This window comes from Sinohyriopsis cumingii, chromosome 5 (genome assembly GCF_028554795.1).
Source record: "Sinohyriopsis cumingii isolate HCF-2022 chromosome 5, ASM2855479v2, whole genome shotgun sequence".
Taxonomy (NCBI): Eukaryota; Metazoa; Mollusca; class Bivalvia; order Unionida; family Unionidae; genus Sinohyriopsis; species Sinohyriopsis cumingii.
In genome coordinates, this window is record NC_142965.1 from 45,909,891 (window position 1) to 45,928,416 (window position 18,526).

Genomic DNA, 18,526 nt, shown 5'->3' on the forward strand with positions numbered 1-18,526 from the left:
TTGTGGTACAGGCATTTATATTATATATTTGTGTTGCCTGATTTAAATGTATATTTGCTTGAAGCGAGAGAATAGCGTACTTCATTCACTGGTTGAAAAAATCCTGTTTATATATAGGGTGATGAAAATGATGCTATCTTGCGTGATGGTGGTGTTACTTAATTAATGTCAGTTAATATTATTTAAAGTTTCGTTGTGGATGCGGTAACGACACCATCGCTTGCTGAATAACAAAATTTACTTTCTTTTATGGACTCGGGCGGTAAATCGATATTATCATGTCTGAAACTGACAACATATAGTGTTCAAAGTGCTGTTGATGGTTCATTTGCATGGTATAGTGCATCACAGCAAGGTGTTTCTGCACCGCGCTATATATTTATTGCTTTTCAAAATGTTGTACGATTAAACTCTCAAAAACGTATAATGATATTTGACAAGTTTGGAATTAGGGACAAAACTCTATGGACGCTAGGATATGATATAAGGAGTCATTGATCGCAAAGATTAATTATTGCGGATATTGATATTAGGATTATTGATGGCCGTATCGAATGGTCAAATTTAGTTTATCTTGCAGCATCTAGAGTTAGGAGAATATCTCAGCTACGTTGGATTATCATAAATTTTACAGAAAATTTCGAAGACGACAACGAAGTTTCTGTTGATGATATAATAAGAAAACAATTAGTTATTAGCAGTGCAATAAAAAATAAACGCAATTTTGATCTCGATGTTAAATTTATCATGACGTTAAAACAATAACAGAATAATTATTGTACGAGCTGTAAGACGGCACTGTTGTGGCAGTATTCGATTAATAATCCAAGACAATTTACCTTAGATAGAATTAGTAGTAGTCTTGGTTACACAAGCCAAAATGTAATGCTGAACTGTCTTGAATGTAATCGACGTAAGGGTGCTGGCACGTGCGCTAGTTTTCAAAACGTGAATGCGATGGTAATAGTATATCTTCAGGAACTGTAATTGTTCACGCACAAATCATCGCTGAGAAGCAGTTGAATCTAATCTGTATACTGTAGGTATACCCGTGGATCTTACCACGTTAGACATTGTATGTGCTGTAATACTCCAAATAAGATCAGTCACTCTTTTTTACCACCTTCAAGGTCATCAGGTTCATATAAATACCTCATAGTAAAATTACCTGATACTGGTTGTTTTAAAACTTGGTATGTGTTTTTGTGTAATTGCATTAATAGGTTGCATGGGAGTTGTTCGAGTAATTTCATTTTTTAACGCAGCTATCACACTTCGTAATATTGCAACCCATTCGCGAGATCTTTTATCTTTCTGAATTATTTCCTTCGCATATAAATATATCCAGTTAACCGCTCAGCAAGTATTCTATTAAATCGTTCAACAACTTCCTGATAGCGATGAATTGCGGTATGTCCTCGTCTGATTTTGACATTATGTTATTTTTTCAATGACGATACTACACCAAGAAATTCCTTGCCAGGACTAACCTGTAGCAGCTGTGCAGATCATTGACCACCCGTTCAAACGCAGATGCAAATTCAGTTGCTGTTTTAGTTGATAATGGTTATGCTTCTTTATACCTACTTGCAACGTCAATGACAGTTAATGCGTATTTGTACGTTGATTGACGTCTACCAATTCTGATAGTATCGTTTGGTAAAAACAAAATATCTGCTTGATGAACTTCATTAGGAGCACTGACATTAAAATATGAGTACCGAATTCGTTTAGTAAATGGTAGGTAGATCTGCCATATTGCCTGTCGTGCTAACCACGCTGCGGCGGCATAACTTGTAACATTTCTACATCAGCGAGTATACTAATCTCTGATCTACCTTTACAATATCCTCTTGGGCTATAAAAAATAGATTCCATTATTTCAATAAACGGTTGATTAATTACCTGCTCCGAATACTAATTTACCTTTCATCGCAGATCTTATCAAGAAATTAGATATTGATTCTTTTAAACATTTACTTTCTATGGAATTTAATGCATGAATCAGCTTCACATCTGCAATATGTCGTTGTTGTACATCTTTACTTTCATAAGCTATATCAATAATATCACATGCTTTATCAATACCGTTTATTGATATTCACCAGGTCTTGCTTGATATTGCTCATCATGTCGGATATCATGTCGGATACCAGGACCACAATGTGTTTTTTTCCCGGACATTTAGCCCATGGAGTTCCTGGTAATTTTTCTAATGAAGTAGCAATATCACCACCGCGAGTAAAATTACTGGTAGAAATAAATTTATATTTTTTGTACCACATCTCACAGATGTTCTTGTGAGTGCAGACTTTATATGTTTTGTTATTATTGTTGCTAGTCCACGCGTGGATGTAAATGCTCTACATCGAACGCAATAGTGATCCATATTATTTGGTATATTTATATAACATGGATGTCATTGATTTCTCAGCGACACGAAAGCAAGAGCCAGTCAAACAACATCCAGCCCTACCAAACTATATCTGAATGATAATAATCGGTTGATCTGGAAGTGGTAAGACGTAATTATTACTTAATTTGATAATGAGATGGTTAAAATGGGATAAGTTGAGTGTATTATCTCCGTCGTTTGATTAACAGAGATACTACGATGTTCTTAAAGATTTTAATGAAAATGCAAAAGTGTTGGACGAAGATGGTGATGACATTATTAATTTTATAACTGATATTGCTGAAGCACCATCCGTAGACGACATTGATGGCTTTATTATTATGTATACGATGATGTAATGCTGGACAAATAATCAAATCCAGTTCGAATATTTTCTCGAGGCAGACACAAAAACACGAAAGTAATTTATGTTACTCAGCGGTACACACAAGTACCTAAAGTTTTCAGAGATAACTGCAATATTTTAGTTGCGTTTAATGGTGTCGATACACATACTGTGAAATATTCATCAGACATGGTGTAGTGGGGACATGGACATGATTCAGTTTAAAAACTTCTTTTCAAAAGCACAATCTACTACACACGGATTGATAACAATAAATTTACATGACCATTGATCAGGATATCGTACAAGTCTCTATTATAGACAAGACATGGAACGTTTCTGTAATCCTGGCAAAAACTCAATGCCCATCCCCATCACTCTCATGATTCTGCACTGAAAAGATAAAATGAGATCCGGTTCAAGAAAATACTAACAGCCTGATCTTGTTTTCTTTCTATAAATAGCTCTTTCTTCCAGTACAAAGTGCATACGTTGTTGCTTTTGTAAAATTACATCAGCCGTACCATTATTGGGCCACTTCTTCCACATCCTGGTTAATTACGCAGTGCACTCGTAAACAGATAGAAGAAACCCATAGCGTAAAAAGGAGATACAGGTACGTATATTAATTTTCTTTCATTTTCAAAGATTTCGATCTTATATATATGTGACATTAATTACGGAAATGGTTTTCCCTACATTCATCTAACACCGATTCTTAAAAGCAAAATCTATTAGCAAAATGAAATGTAAGGAGTAGAATGGGAATTACGTCATTTCGTTTATGTATTACTTTTCTCTCATATCCAGAGAAGCCGAACTTGAATTTATGTGATATTATTTATGTTGCTTACAAATCACCAATTCTTAAAACAAATATGTATTAAGAAAAGGAAATGTACAAAAGTAAATTCAAACTTAGCTTCCAGCCATATTTGTTTGCATTTAGAGATAAAAAAGTTCAAATCGGTCCACTGCGTCTAATCTTAAAAGGTGAGGGGCAGATTTCTTCAAAAATAAAACCTCATGATATTCTTATCTCTAGCAACATGTGAAAGGTATTTACGCTGCTAAACAGCTTCTGATAATTCTCTATGGTAGAGATTCGCGGTAATGCCGGTATACCACGTTATTTATATCTGGTTGAACGTAGCACGGTACATGTTTACTGTACTGGTACTTCGGTAGTTTCCGTCAGCAACGAATGTACTCAAATTACCGAGTAAACACGTTACGAATGATATTAAAAACATATTTTCATTTTTCGTGACTAAATAATTGCCAAAATTATTACTTGCTTCTTTATGAAATATTGTTGTCACGGATTGATTTTTAATGATAGAAATATAATTATATTTAATAACCTTTAATCACATTTGATAAGTATTACATATGCCAACATGGCGGCCGGATGGAATGGCGTGAAAAATATTGGAAGCAAATCGGACTAGAAAGAAGAAGAAGAGAATGTCATTTTTAATAGCATATGTTTATGTGTTTAGTACATGTATTCTTTTGCAAGACCAAGAATCATTCTGGATTTTTTTAGCATAGTTATTCTGTTCTTTTTAAATTGTTATGCCTCAAATGCATTAGATAATTTCTCTTCTGCTGAGTGAGTGTTGTTATATTTATTCTCTCTCCCTCCCTCCCTCTCTCTCTGTCTCTCTCTCTCTCATAAACATATTGTCCCAGGTGCAAGCGTCCCAGTTGAAGATTCCCAGCCCATAATAGCAAAACTGTAGCATGTATATTTTAGGCTTCGCTGTCAACACTTCTAATTTTTAAGGGCTATTGGTAACTAACAATACAGTACAGGTGGGTGGGGTACTGTATTCTGATTGTGAACCTATGGCTGATACATATGGCAATATTGATATCCGGTTTATTTCAGTTAAGTATCATGCACCATTTAGCAGTAGGTGTGCGAAAGAATAGCTTATAATAAAAACAAATTCCAAACACTTTTTATTCACAGACTTTGATGCAGTGTACACCGATACTGAATCTGTAAACGTGATGAAAATGAGATGACACTGACACTGCTGAATACTTAATTTAGTGGCAAGGAGAAGTCGATTTCGAAAACATTTTTGGAGAAATTGAATATGAACGCCTTTACTGCACACACTGTTTTGCAAATAAAATGGATTCTAGACAATACTAAACAACCTTGACAGTATTTCCTTTAAAAAAACAAGGTCCGACGGTTTATATTGGCCAAAAGCAGCATTTTATGATGACGACAATAACACATTTCTTCGTGGATTTTGATATAATTTTAGTCCAAAACATTATCATGTTCCCCAAAATCAAGAGGTTGGAATATTCATATTTTCTCCTCACATGTCTTTCTGATCCTGCTGAACTGTATATTACACAACAGCTGGTAATTACGTTTTTAAATCTTAATTAGTTAATACATTTTTTTATTTAAATTTCTCTCCTAAAATGGGTCCAAGGTCAAAGGTACGAATTCTAAAATGTTGGTCTAATATGTTCCCTTTATGTAGACCTCCATCCACAGTAAACTGCCTCATTGTATCCTGGATTCTAACGGTACTGATGTCTCTGCAAATGACTACACTGTAAAACAACTAAAATATCCAGTCCAGTGTTCACATGTCATACCAAAAGATAACTAGTTATCACAAATACATAAAAAATATCACAAAATCACCACTAATATGTAAGCATATTTGTACATGGAGGTGGAAACTATTTTCCTATCGTGGCCTATTCGACACAGCGTAGAATCCAATACTGGAAAGCACATGGGTATATACATGAATACATGTCAGATTCACCGTCATTAAACATGTTGCGATATACTTCTTGGAACCTTAACGATTAGTAATAATCGTGACAGACAGCATAACTGAAACATCTTGTAAAGCATGCAGCTGCTGACGTAACTCATCATCTTGCAACTTGTTTTTCAAATTTGTGTTTTTCTTAATTTGATTCACACTCTTGCTTCTCACACACTAGCGAATACGCAAACCACAACTAGAATAGTTCTTATAACTTAAATTAAATTCCATATACATCCCATTTATACATCCATTAAAGGTTTATTTAGGATACATAGCTAATGTCAAGTATTTTCCATTAACGTTAGATTGATATGAAGAACGAAGGAATAATATAAATTTATGGGGTTAATACTTAAGGAGGTACATGCCGTGAACAATGTGATGAACAGAAGTAAAATGTAAAAAAAAACAACACCAAATCAATCATTTTATAGTGTGTATATGAGAAATGTGTTTCAATTAATTTTGATAATAACGGTACCAACTATAACACGGAAAGTTTGATAGCCATCGGGTTACATGTATGCGTGTAGTATGGCTGTCAGTCACGGTACCTGGTTGACTGGCAGAAGACCAATATGTTAACCACCATTGCTCGGCGTAGTTATATTTACCACGTACATTGTACGTAAGACTCAGTGTATATGAAAAAAATAATGCTCCATGGATCTTGATTGGTCTTCATACAATATGATTGCTACAATGCAATAGCTCAATACTATCTCAATACCTTCATCTATTGCGGGTAAAATATAATATCACATTGTCTATTTTCGTTCAAGTAAATACACTTTCCGCAAAACAGACCGTACTTAAACATGTCAATGTTTTTTAAAACTAATATTATATAATTGTTAACTCAGTACATACTATACGTGACTATACTAAACCCACCTACCCGTTAAGACAATTCGCATTACCAACAACCCTTAATCAACACGTTTTGAATTGTCAGCACAATTCCTTTGACTGGCTGTCAGCTGTGTCCTATTTAATCATCCACATTTCGGTATAGTTTTTAGATGACAACTTATACAACAATTAACATACACAGAACGAATTCCTCTACTGTAAGTGTAATTTACTAACCATTTAATTTTAGGGGGTGGGGATGTTGCAATATTCTTTTGATCAGAGATAGCTTTTGTTTCTTTATTTCAAGATAATTATTTTTCTTCAACTAAAATAATGGAGATAGTATGGTGTCATATAGATTTAAACCATTGTAAACTATTTTTGGTAGCTATATGAGATCCGGAAATGGAAAACAAAATGCGATGTCTATGCCACAGAAAATTAAATTGCTGGTCCCCGATATAATTACAGTATAATTTAGTACAATATCACAATATCGCATTATATTCAAATATAACGCGGTACAAAATTGTTCAGGGTACACATTTTTACTTGATAGTGACTGGGCTCATTTACAAAGGCAATGTATCATGCTAGCACCTGTATCATCGAGTAAATGGTTGAACAATAAACAATTGATAAACTTCCTCAAAAGCGTGCAATATGTCCCAAAATCCAATGTTTTATTTGAGTGCTTAACTGCCTTTTTCTGAACAGTTGTCAAGGAATGAGGATTTTATTAAATAAAAAGAAGAAAAAATAATGTACATTATATTGTTTAAGGTTATTAGCGGTGCAAAGAGGACATTACTAAGCTGAGGCATTTCTCCCAGAGGAGTAACACGAAAGAAAATGTTTTAAAATTATTAAAATTACGTTGAAGACGTTTCTAAAATACAATTAATTTCATAGTATTTTTGTCTGATATGTCTACCTACAGAATCAGTATATAGTATTCTTACCTTTCATAAACTGAGGACTAAGACGGGATCCATTAGTGATTCGATATGATCTCTTAGTGATTCGATATGATCTCTTAGTGATTCTATATGATCTCCTTCAGTTATGTTGAAAACTTTTAAAATGGCATTACTTAATCTTTCAAAGTAAATTTCATATTCCTGTATTGTAACAAATCCATGATTCTAATTTATTCATTGGAGCAGCTTTATTAAAATGTATACGAACATGAGTGTCCGGGATAACGTCCTTCGTAAGTACGACGAATTCTGCAATGGTTGTCTAGTGTAACAAATTCTCCCGGTTGCTATAATTTCATGTTAGAACTGCAGTCTTAACCGCTTCCTCTTTTGCATAATTTTTATAAGTCTGTCCAAAGAATACAAAACCAAATAAATAGATAGCAGATAGAAGATATAAAAAGTAATCCCTATGTTGTTGATATTAAAATTATCAAGCAACTAAAACAGTCAACGTTTCTCTTCACAAAGGCTTTATTTAAATCGCAGGTGTATATACATGCGATTGCTATTTTTAGAATGGCAAACCATATTAATTTACTGTTTTATTTGCCTGTTTGTCCGAATAGCTGCTAATTTATATTGTTCAAACTGTTAAACATAACAAAATTTATATACTAATTCACCCAACAATAACAGACACTACCTGACTGACAGGTATATGTAGTGACCGACACAAAAACCTGGGTAGACGGGAATCGATAGAACGCAGCTAAAATAAATGCAAAGTGGAACACGAGACTAACGTTTAAATCTTTGTCAGTGTTTAATCTAAAGGAATACATCACATTTCTTCACGTCTAATACAATTAAAGAGCAGCAAGTAACAATAAAATGTTTAATCGGTACGCCAACATTAGAAATGGAGCCATTATTGACCAGCCAATGATATACACAGGAATATTTTTGTCCGTATAACGATCTAAGATGTTTTGTCTAGTACATTCCAGAAATGCACGATGGGTTAAAAAAATATTCGAAAAAAAATGAGATGTAAAAGACATGACTGGTACTAAACCTGCTTCATAACCTTCCTCTTTTTGCAATATTTATTTGTCCCTACAAAAGCTTCAAAGGCAAAGTATAATAAATACAACACACACAGACACACGCACACACACACTCATATATATATATATATATATATATATATATATATATATATATATATATATATATATATATATATATATATATATATATATATTCTGCCTTTCCCTTGGAGGAATTACAATTAGCATAACCCTTGAGCTCTCTAGTATCCAAGACACAAGGCAACACAATGTGTTTAAATACTGTTTTAATTTGTAGGAGAGAACTCCCTTGAAATTAGGGTAAAAAGCTGTAATAAATGGAAATACAACCATTACAAAATATGAAATTACTACATCAACATTAAATTAAAGAAAGGTATCCGTAATACTGAAACAATCAACATATATCGAAAGTAAAAGGTTCCTTATGTCTTTCCATCCTTTTAAATTTGCTAAGGAAATAATGTCCATTATGTGCTTCCATATTTTGAAAATTGTTACTAAGAGGGTTTTAATGATGACACAGAAGAAATCTTTATGATGAATCTGACACAATAAAGGGTATCATATGCACTCGCAAGCCACGTGGCACTGCGTATTGTTATCCATTTCTATGTTGGAACTGATTGTCATTTTCAATTAACATCCTTATCGGAAATTAAAAATACGAGTCATTAATGATAATTCACAAATTTACTCCCATTGTGGTGGGCTTCAGATTCAACGAAAAGAGTTGTGAAGGCACGTTCACATCAGGTCCTACTGGGACACACAGTAGGACACACACAGTAGTGGGACACACTTACAAATACGGTACCAAGAGCTGCCTCGTTTAGCGCTCAGCATATATATATATATATATATATATATATATATATATATATATATATATATATATATATATATAAATATTAATATGAATATATGGCATCTCATATGTGTACATATCACAATTTACTAGTATAAGAATGTTTAGAAATGGATGCTGAAAGCCCATATTAGTAATTTATTAATTAATAGGAAAAAATGCTATAAATTAAATTAAAAGTAACTAAATAAGTATGATAAATAAAAGAAAACAACAGTAAGACAGAATGATATGATACAAAAAAGTCCCAGTAGGACCTGATAAACACACAGCTAATGGGCACTGATTGCTTAATAAAACGACTAAAGCTCATTTGTATTGACGTCTTTAACACGTCCATAACAGCCTGATGTTGTATCTGAGATAATATATTGCTTCTAGTTGCAAGCTGTTTCAAACTCTTGGACTCTCACAGTTAAAAGAAAGCTTACCATATCATCTGGGTGGTAAGACGGTTTTCATGATATATAATTAACAATATCAGGGGTTCTGTTTAATCAGCCTGATATGGAGTTTGAGTGTTGTTTTTGAATACATAATATGTGAAAATGGACTTTGTTAGTGTGGATGTCATGTGAACCGAATTGCATACTGATGATGATGGCAAAAATAAGCTACTTAAATGTAATTCAGACAGGCTGCTTTGTTTACTACTCATTTACCCGCCCCACCCAAACTTTCTCTTTCTATATCTCTCTCGTGCCAACTGACGCAGACGCGTGTATATTTTGCAACACGGAGGTATTCTATTAACTTATTAAGCATTTATTTGAAGAAACTTATACCTGGCCGTTGAAAGCAGTAAATGGTTCTGTAGTCGAAACAATTACTTTTGATGTAATATGTAAACGTCGTCCTATCGAGAAACAACACTGCGCATACTCAGTTTGCATCCTAGCTCAACCGCTCCGGTGGCCAAGTGGTTAGAGCGTCCGCCTCGGATGCGGGAGGTCGTGGGTTCGATCCCTGGCCGAATCCTACCAAAGACTTACAAAAATGGTAAAAACAGCTGCCTCGCTTAGCGCTCAGCATTAAGAGGTTAGTGTTAGGACTGGTCGGCCTGGTGTTAGGATAATGTGACTGGGTTGGACATCATGTTACATGTCTGCGGCATGATGCCCCAGTGCTATACATCACTAACAACTGCCACATTGCAGACATCGTAGCGATGTGACTGAAAAATGGTCAAAAGCTACGTTAAAATCTAAATCACAAATCGCATCCTAGTTCAGTAAGGTTACCACGTATTCAAAATACGCACTTTCTTAAATCAAGCAATACTCCAGTTACTTAAAATAGAAGCACATGCAGTCAATATTCTTAATTTAAAAATTTAAAAAAGAACAAAACATTAAAACCACACCACACTTCTATAGTGTATGATTATTACATTATAAACAATAGATGTTAGCACTCGACATTTACCGGAACGTGTTATGGTAATGTAGTCTTAAAGTATCATACGGGCGCCCGTTTTTATTGTACGCTCTTTGTACACTAGCAGAATTGTTCTCCTTCTCCGATAAATTTACGTGACGGTCATTTACCTCTACTGCGTCACATGCATTTATCTGTTTGAGTCTAGCTTGTTGCACATGCAGTTGCAGATCATTTTATATAGCTTTTCTTGGTAACTTTTTTTTTAAAGAATCGATTGGCGTTAATTTTACTGGGTGGTTTAGAGAAATATTTAGAACTTTTCAAATCCACTTCATCAAACATAGAGGGCAATTATTCATTAACATATTTATAGAAAAATGATAACATCAAACGTGACATAGAACCTTTGGATATGACATTATTAACAAATTGAGTTTGCATCAACGAAGTCCTGAAGAAAACATTGAGAGGAAGTTGGAAGGTAGGTTCAAAATTAAACAAGGGCCAAGACATTTTGCGAGAAAGGCAGTGTTAATAAAACTTGAACTAGGTCTTCTTATGGTAAAGTCCTATACCTAAATCTGATTTTAATCTACGCAGTCCTTCAACCGTTATTAAGTGGAAAGCACGAAAGTAAATTTGATTTGACTAAGTTCAATGCTTATACAACCTATATTATGAGAACTTTTTGAACTGTACATGTTTTAGTGTTTTATTATATGGTGGCGGTCGTTGAACGCGAAGGTCAATATATTTTTTACATGATACTTTATCCATGACTTATTTTATTCCGACTTAGCGAAGATGATCAGCATCATTGGTGACAATATGCAGCATTTGTTATAGCTTTTACAGAGGACAGCATTGTACAATGTGTAGGCTTGAATTGTTCCAAAATGTTTAACTTACAACTTATGGTCACTAATGATACAAAATCATTTTGTTTATAAAATGCTCTTACATTCAGTCAGTTATACAGTTTCAATAAACGGTTGTGTATTTTCACTGGTGAATAATAATAAATACAATAATACACGTTTGAAACCAAATCTCTCACCAATGGTGGAACTATTCCATTTTTCTAGTCTTGTGTTCAAGAAGAACTCTGGTTCAGGACGAATCACTATTCCAAAACTGATCAGCTTTGGAGGACAACATACCTTTTGAAAAAACTAATGTGTCCTGTCCAAAGCTTTACTTGTCCCGATTTAGCTTGTAAATATTTTCATAATTTTATGGTGTCTAATGTTTTTAATGCTGTCCACGTGCAGCAAAGGTAATTATGTGGCTATGCATGAATTGTTCTTTTCATTATTATGTGTTACATTATGTGCTGCAACGAAATATAGACGTGTCTAGATTGCATGATGTGATGTTGTATAAACATGCAATTTCTATTTTTAGAACGACCAATTTTATTACTTTACTGTTTCATTTAGGCTGTTTGCCTGAATAGCTGCTTGTTTATATTGTTTAAACTGTTAAACGTAGCGAAAGTGTTTCACTACCAGTACCAATCCCACTAACAATAACAAACAGTACCTAACTGATAGGTATTTGTAGTCACCGACACACACAAAAATCTGGGTAGACAGGAATCGTCAGAACGAATATAACAAAATGCAAAGTGGCCGACGTGAATAGTGCTTTTTTCCTTGTAAGGGTTTAATCTACCGGAATATATCACATTTATTCACGTATGATACAATTAAAGAGCAAAACTGCAAAACGTATGTTTAATCGGTATGCCAACATTAGAAATGGAACCATTATTAACCCGCCAATGGCATACACAGGAATTTGTCTGTCTCTATAACGATCTAAGGTATTTCGTCTAGTCCATTCCATAAATGCATGAGAGGTAACAAACGAAAAATGTGATATATTATGCATGATCAGACCAATATCTGCTTTATGACGCCCTCTTTTTGCAATATTTATTTATCATATGTCCCAACAAAAGCTTCAAAGTAGAATATATAGACCATGTAGATATCTATTAAAACAACTAATAAAACGTATTTGCATATATGACACCTCATAGGTGTACATGTCAACATGTACAAGTATGACGAATATGTATAAAGATGCATGCTGAAAGCCCATATTAATAATCCATTAATTAGTAGGAAAGGAGGAGCTATAAATTAAACTGAAAGTAAATAAATAAGTATAATAAATAAATAAAAAAACAGTAAGGAAGCATGATATGATACAAAAAACTCCCCAGTAAGACCTGATAAACGCACAGCTAATGGGCACTGATTGCTTAATAAAACGACCAAAGCTCATTTGTATCAACGTCTTTAACATGTTCATAACAGCATGATGCAGTCTCTGAGATAGTGTATTGTTTCTAATTGATTGTGCAGGCTTTCTCAACTCTTGTACTCTCACAGTTTATAGAAAGCTTACCATATCATCTGGTTGGTAAGACGGTTTTCATGATACGTAATTAACAGTATCGGGCGTTCTGTTTAATCAGCCAGATATGGAGTTTGAGTTTCGTTTTTGAATACATAATATGTGAAAACTTTAAAAGGATTTTGTGAGTGTGAAAGTCATGTTTACTGAATTACGTACTGATGATAATGGCACAAATAAGCTACTTAAATGTAATTCAGAGAGGCTGCTTTCTTTACTACTGGATAATTTCCCCACCCCCAGCCCCCATCTTTCACGCTTTGTCTCTCTCTCTCTCTCTCTCTCTCTCTCTCGTGCCAGCTGATGGAGACTAAAGCATATATTGCAATTTTGCAACGTGAAGGTAATCTATTAACTTATTAAGCATTTTTTGAAGAACATAATACGTAGTCGCTGACAACAGTAAATGGTTCAGTAGTCAAATATAATTGCTTTGAGATAATATGTGAACGTATTCCTATCGAACAACAACACTGCACGTTCTCAGTTTACATCCTGGTTCAGTAAGGTGACCCTGTATTCAAAACACGTAATTTCTTAAATGAAGCGATACTTGAATTACTTAACATAAATGCACACCCACTCAATATCCTTAATAAAAAGGGCTAAACGTTAAAATCAGACCACACTTCTATACTGCATGATTACCACATTATTAACTATAGATGTTAGCACTCGATGACATGAAATTTGCCGGAAAGTGTTATGTGTCATGTAGGAATCATATCTCTGGACAACAAGGGCATGCGTCATGTGGAAGTAATATCTCTGGACAACAAGGGCATGAATAACTCTTGATATTATCTTCACGGTATTTCCAGGTCCAAGCTCCTTGAATTCCATTTTTCTAACCTGTGTTCTGGTAATTTTGTTGCTCTTTTTCTATTTTTCTTTTACTCATGGAGGCAGAGCACCATCTACGTTTATCAATGATACATACATTTCTCTCATCGTAACTGCGGACAATTTATCTGTTACTCTAGGATTTCACGGTATGGAAGTTCCATTAAATACCATTACACTCAAGATGACTTGACGCTACTCGTACGGGATGCTTACAGTTAAAAGCTAATGAGCATATGACGAGTTAATCGTTCTTTTATGGTTGTAAGCATGTTGTGGGTGTATCACACCCCAACATTTCACACACGCTTTCGCCACACAGCTTTTACAACCGGAAAGGAACGCACCTCGAAGTATACAAGTGATTATTTCTCAAACATATTTCCTGCTAAAATCAGTTCTTTTCTACATAGTATTACACTGAAATTAGTACTCCAATAAAATCTTTCAATTTAAATATGAAATACTTAACATGGGTTACTGTTCCTTGGGATTAAACAAACTGATCTCTCTTACAAAGAGGAGGCTACAAATCGTGGTATCTCAACTGACAAAAAGTGATTCAGCCAAAACATTCTTCCAAAATGAATATCCTACAAATGGAATCAAATTGTCTTTTTTCATATCCAATAATGTATATGTTGTTAATGATAAAGGTGGAATTGACACACTTTCGAGCGGAAACGTTAAGCTGTATTATGTTGTGACTAGTTTGGGCTGAATTTTTATTCATGAAATTATTGAATTAAAGTGATTGTTTACCTTGAAAATACAAAAGTGCTCTGATAATTCTGGGACATAGACATTTACGAGAATTTCTATGGAATTCAAAAACTTGAATATTATTTTTTGCGATTCAACAAGAAACTGCTGACACATCTTTACAATGCAGACTATTACAGACGTCATCGCCTTCCATCTTGGATTTTCATCGGATTTTGAACGGAGATTCACTTTGAACTTCTCATTAGTAGGACTTGTGTTTTTAATTCTTGGATTATTTTTGGATTTTATTAGTAAAGCCGTTACTTCAACTTTCTCATTTTTCATTTTATATTTTAGGGAAATAAATTATTTGTTAAATTCTACAAAGCTTGTCGTCTTCACTCTTTTCTGTTACTTATTTTAATACGATTATACACTCGTAACAATGCCCACCAACTAACGGCCAAAAGATTGAACACATCAAACGCTGTTTCTCCAGGAATGTCTACTTCCAGGTAAGAGTCGTCGAAGGACAGAGGAGAGTTAAAAAAGCATTTTGTTTGTCGCAATCTCGAGATAAAATAAGATGACTTCTCAAAAGAGAAGACAACAAGCAAAATGTCAGTTTGGAATTGGCTATCATAAAACTTGCAAATCAAACAATGAGTCATACAATCATGTCCAAATATACAACCGCATAAGAACATGATGAGTTTTAAGGATACGACACGCAATGTAAACAACAACAACAACAAAAAATCCCACAACAAACAGAGCAATACATATAAACAAAGTGCATATGGCATTGAAAGGTCGGAAAGGACTTTGTTAACTCTATTTGATCAGAGGAATACCTGAGTATATATCAGAATCAGTTTGGAAGATTAGAAAGCTTTCAGTTAAAAATACTGATATATGAACGTTAAACCTACAATCTAGCTAATGGGGCGCGTACCGCATCAAATGTGTGACAAACTAGACAGAAAACTAGATGAGCAGAAAAAAACTAGACATTAATGAGAGGATGCAAAGACCTAGTTCATATAGATCTTCCGTGGTTAATGTTCCAAACGAAAATAATACATACGGTTATGTGTGAACGTGAGGAGGGCAAACCAATATAAAAGATCAATGATTTGGCATAAGTGGTTCCACTGAAATATATGTCATGCAACATATTTTGCAGGCATGTGAAGGGGCAAACAATATTGTAGATAGTATTGTTGTAAATGTAGACTTGATAGTACTGGAAATATTGATGGAAGCAGTTAGAAGATATCTTACTGCTTGTGATGCTTTCATCCAAAATCTGCAGGAAAGACAAGAAGCACAAGTTGAATATGCAGAAGGTAAAGAACATTTTTTAAAACCTGTTAGAAAGTTTACTGAAAGAGTTGCAGAAGTTACTGAAGGTCTACTTCCCTCACTAAACAAAATGCTGAGCAAACTTAATAGATACAAAAAATAACCAAACAGACAAAAATCTCCCAGCTGGAATTGATGCATCTTAACCTCCACCGGCTCCTGAGCTTGAAGAAAATATACTTGAAGGTGCTGTTGGTGGAGAACCAGAAGCAAAAACATAAAAAGGAAGAAAGAATTGTTTGATAAGTTTACCCCAGAAACAATTAACTCAGTAAAAGGATTTGTAAAATTAAAAGATTTTGCTGCATTTGCTGCTATGAGTTGTAGTTATGGAGAAAGATATTTAAAACCTGAATATGCTACTAAGCCAGTGTCAAAAGAAACCTGGCTTAAACGGCTTTTTTGAATACAAGAAGATGATAAGCAAGTCAAAAGTGATGAACTTGATTATATAGCATATTTAGATGAAATAAATAATTATTATTTAGAGATAGATCGGTAGTTAAATCTAAAAGATTGGCTCATCCTCCTAAACCTGAACCTTAAATAAAATAAATTTTAAAAAAATACAACTTCATCAACCGGACCCTAAACAATATTTAGGGCAATAAAGACTGATAATGAAACAACAGTATAATGAAGTTAAAAATAATTTTATACATGAGGGTTTATCAATTATTAATTTTTTTAAAAAATATGATGAAGTAGCAAATATTGCTGGAAAATATGAAGAACGAGATAGATATTTGAAATTTGAAACACATTCTTTGACAGAAGATGATTGGATTAAAAATCTATTTTGTGTATATAGTCGTTATGCTCCTATTGATGAACAAGGTAAAGAAAGAGATCTGTTTTAACAATTTAAAAGTAAAATAGAAGATTTAAAACCGGATATGATAAATCTTTATCAAAAGTTGATTGGATTTAAAATATCTCTTATCTATAGTAATCAAACTTTTCTTAAAGATGATGATAAGTATTTTTCTGACATATTTCAAGATGAAGTAAGAAAAAGAGAACAAAGATATCACGTTTGTTAAATATCTATCTCATTCTTCATATTTTGCAGTAATATCAAAAATTTCTCTTGCTCTTGCAGTCACGATAATATCTACATCTCTACTTGTAAATTGATTCCTAACATTAACTGCAGTTCCTATTTTGGAATATTGTTGTTGTTCTTCTATTTTGCTCTTAAGTTATGCCGGTATATACAAGTTTTATTTCGGGTAGTGGTCTTAAAGTAAGACGAAAGTAATTATAATAAAAATGTTTAACCGTATATCCGATCCAGCGTTTGTTATGGACGCACCAGTTCTTAAAGATGAATCTGTTCGCGATTATCAATAAAATTCTTATGACACACGTGTACCAAAAGCAACATGGTTGAATCGAATTACAAGTTCAAGATACAAGCAAATATGTTTTACCTGCTGAAGCGTTTATCGAAGTAGAAGGAGATATTCTAAGAGCAAATGATACTGCATATACTGATGTGGTTAAAGTTGGTTTTTTAAATAATGGTATTATGTCATTATTTGGCATCGCTACTTACATGACTGATGGAAGAAATATTGAAATAATTCAAAAAGACGTTGATGTTGCTAAAACAATGTTAAATCTTGCAAGATATTCAGATGATAATACATGATATCTTTTGGATTTTGTAGAAATGCCAGAAAGGGTATCTTTGGACCGAAACATAAAGTTGTAATAGTGATAAAGGGTACTGACAAATATGCAATATTGCGGCCTATTGATGATGGTAAAGTAATATTAACACAACTTTCACTGTGGATGCCAGTAATGACTCCATCAGTTGATGAAGAAGAAAGATTAATTAGTTTATGAATTCAGGTGGAAAATGATTGTCATCATGGTTAACAATGACAACATATTCAGAGTAATGTTGTTGGGTTATATGCATATCATATAGCATCACAACAAGGAGTTTCTGTACCAAGACAAACATATATATATATGCTCGTCTGATCTTTACTTTATGTTTTTTCATCAATGACGATACTACACCAAGACATTCCTTGCCAGGATTAAGCTGTAGCAACAGTGGAGATCATTGACCACCACGTTGATAAATTCGTTCAAACGCAGATACAACTTCAGTTGCTGTTTTATTTGATAATGGTTCTGCTTCTTTATACCTACTTGCAACATCAAAGACAGTTAATGCGTACTTATACCTTGATTGGCACATACAAATTGTGATAGTATCATGTGGTAAAAACAAAAGATCTGCTTGATGAACTTCATTAGGAGTGCTGACATTAAAATGTGCGTACCGAATTCGTTTAGGTAGTGGTACTTAATTTGACATATTGTCTGTCGTGCTAACCACGCTGCAGCGACATCGGCGAGTTTACTAATCACTGCTCTACCTTTATAGCTCCTCTTGGGCTATAATAAATCGATTCATTATTTCAATAATCGGCTGATTAATTACCAGCTCTGAATAATAATTTACCTTTCATCGCAGATCTTATCAGACAATTAG

General features: G+C 33.8%; 1 protein-coding gene across 1 annotated transcript in view; it reads left to right on the plus strand.

Annotated features, from left to right (window-relative positions):
• The first annotated feature begins 3,214 nt into the window (after positions 1–3,214).
• Positions 3,215–18,526, plus strand: part of LOC149799070 (uncharacterized) — a 70,923-nt gene continuing 55,611 nt past the window's right edge. Inside the window, exon 1 of the mRNA XM_089958057.1 lies at positions 3,215–3,357. The gene's annotated coding sequence lies outside the window, so the exon portion shown is untranslated. The remainder of the gene's footprint in view (positions 3,358–18,526) is intronic.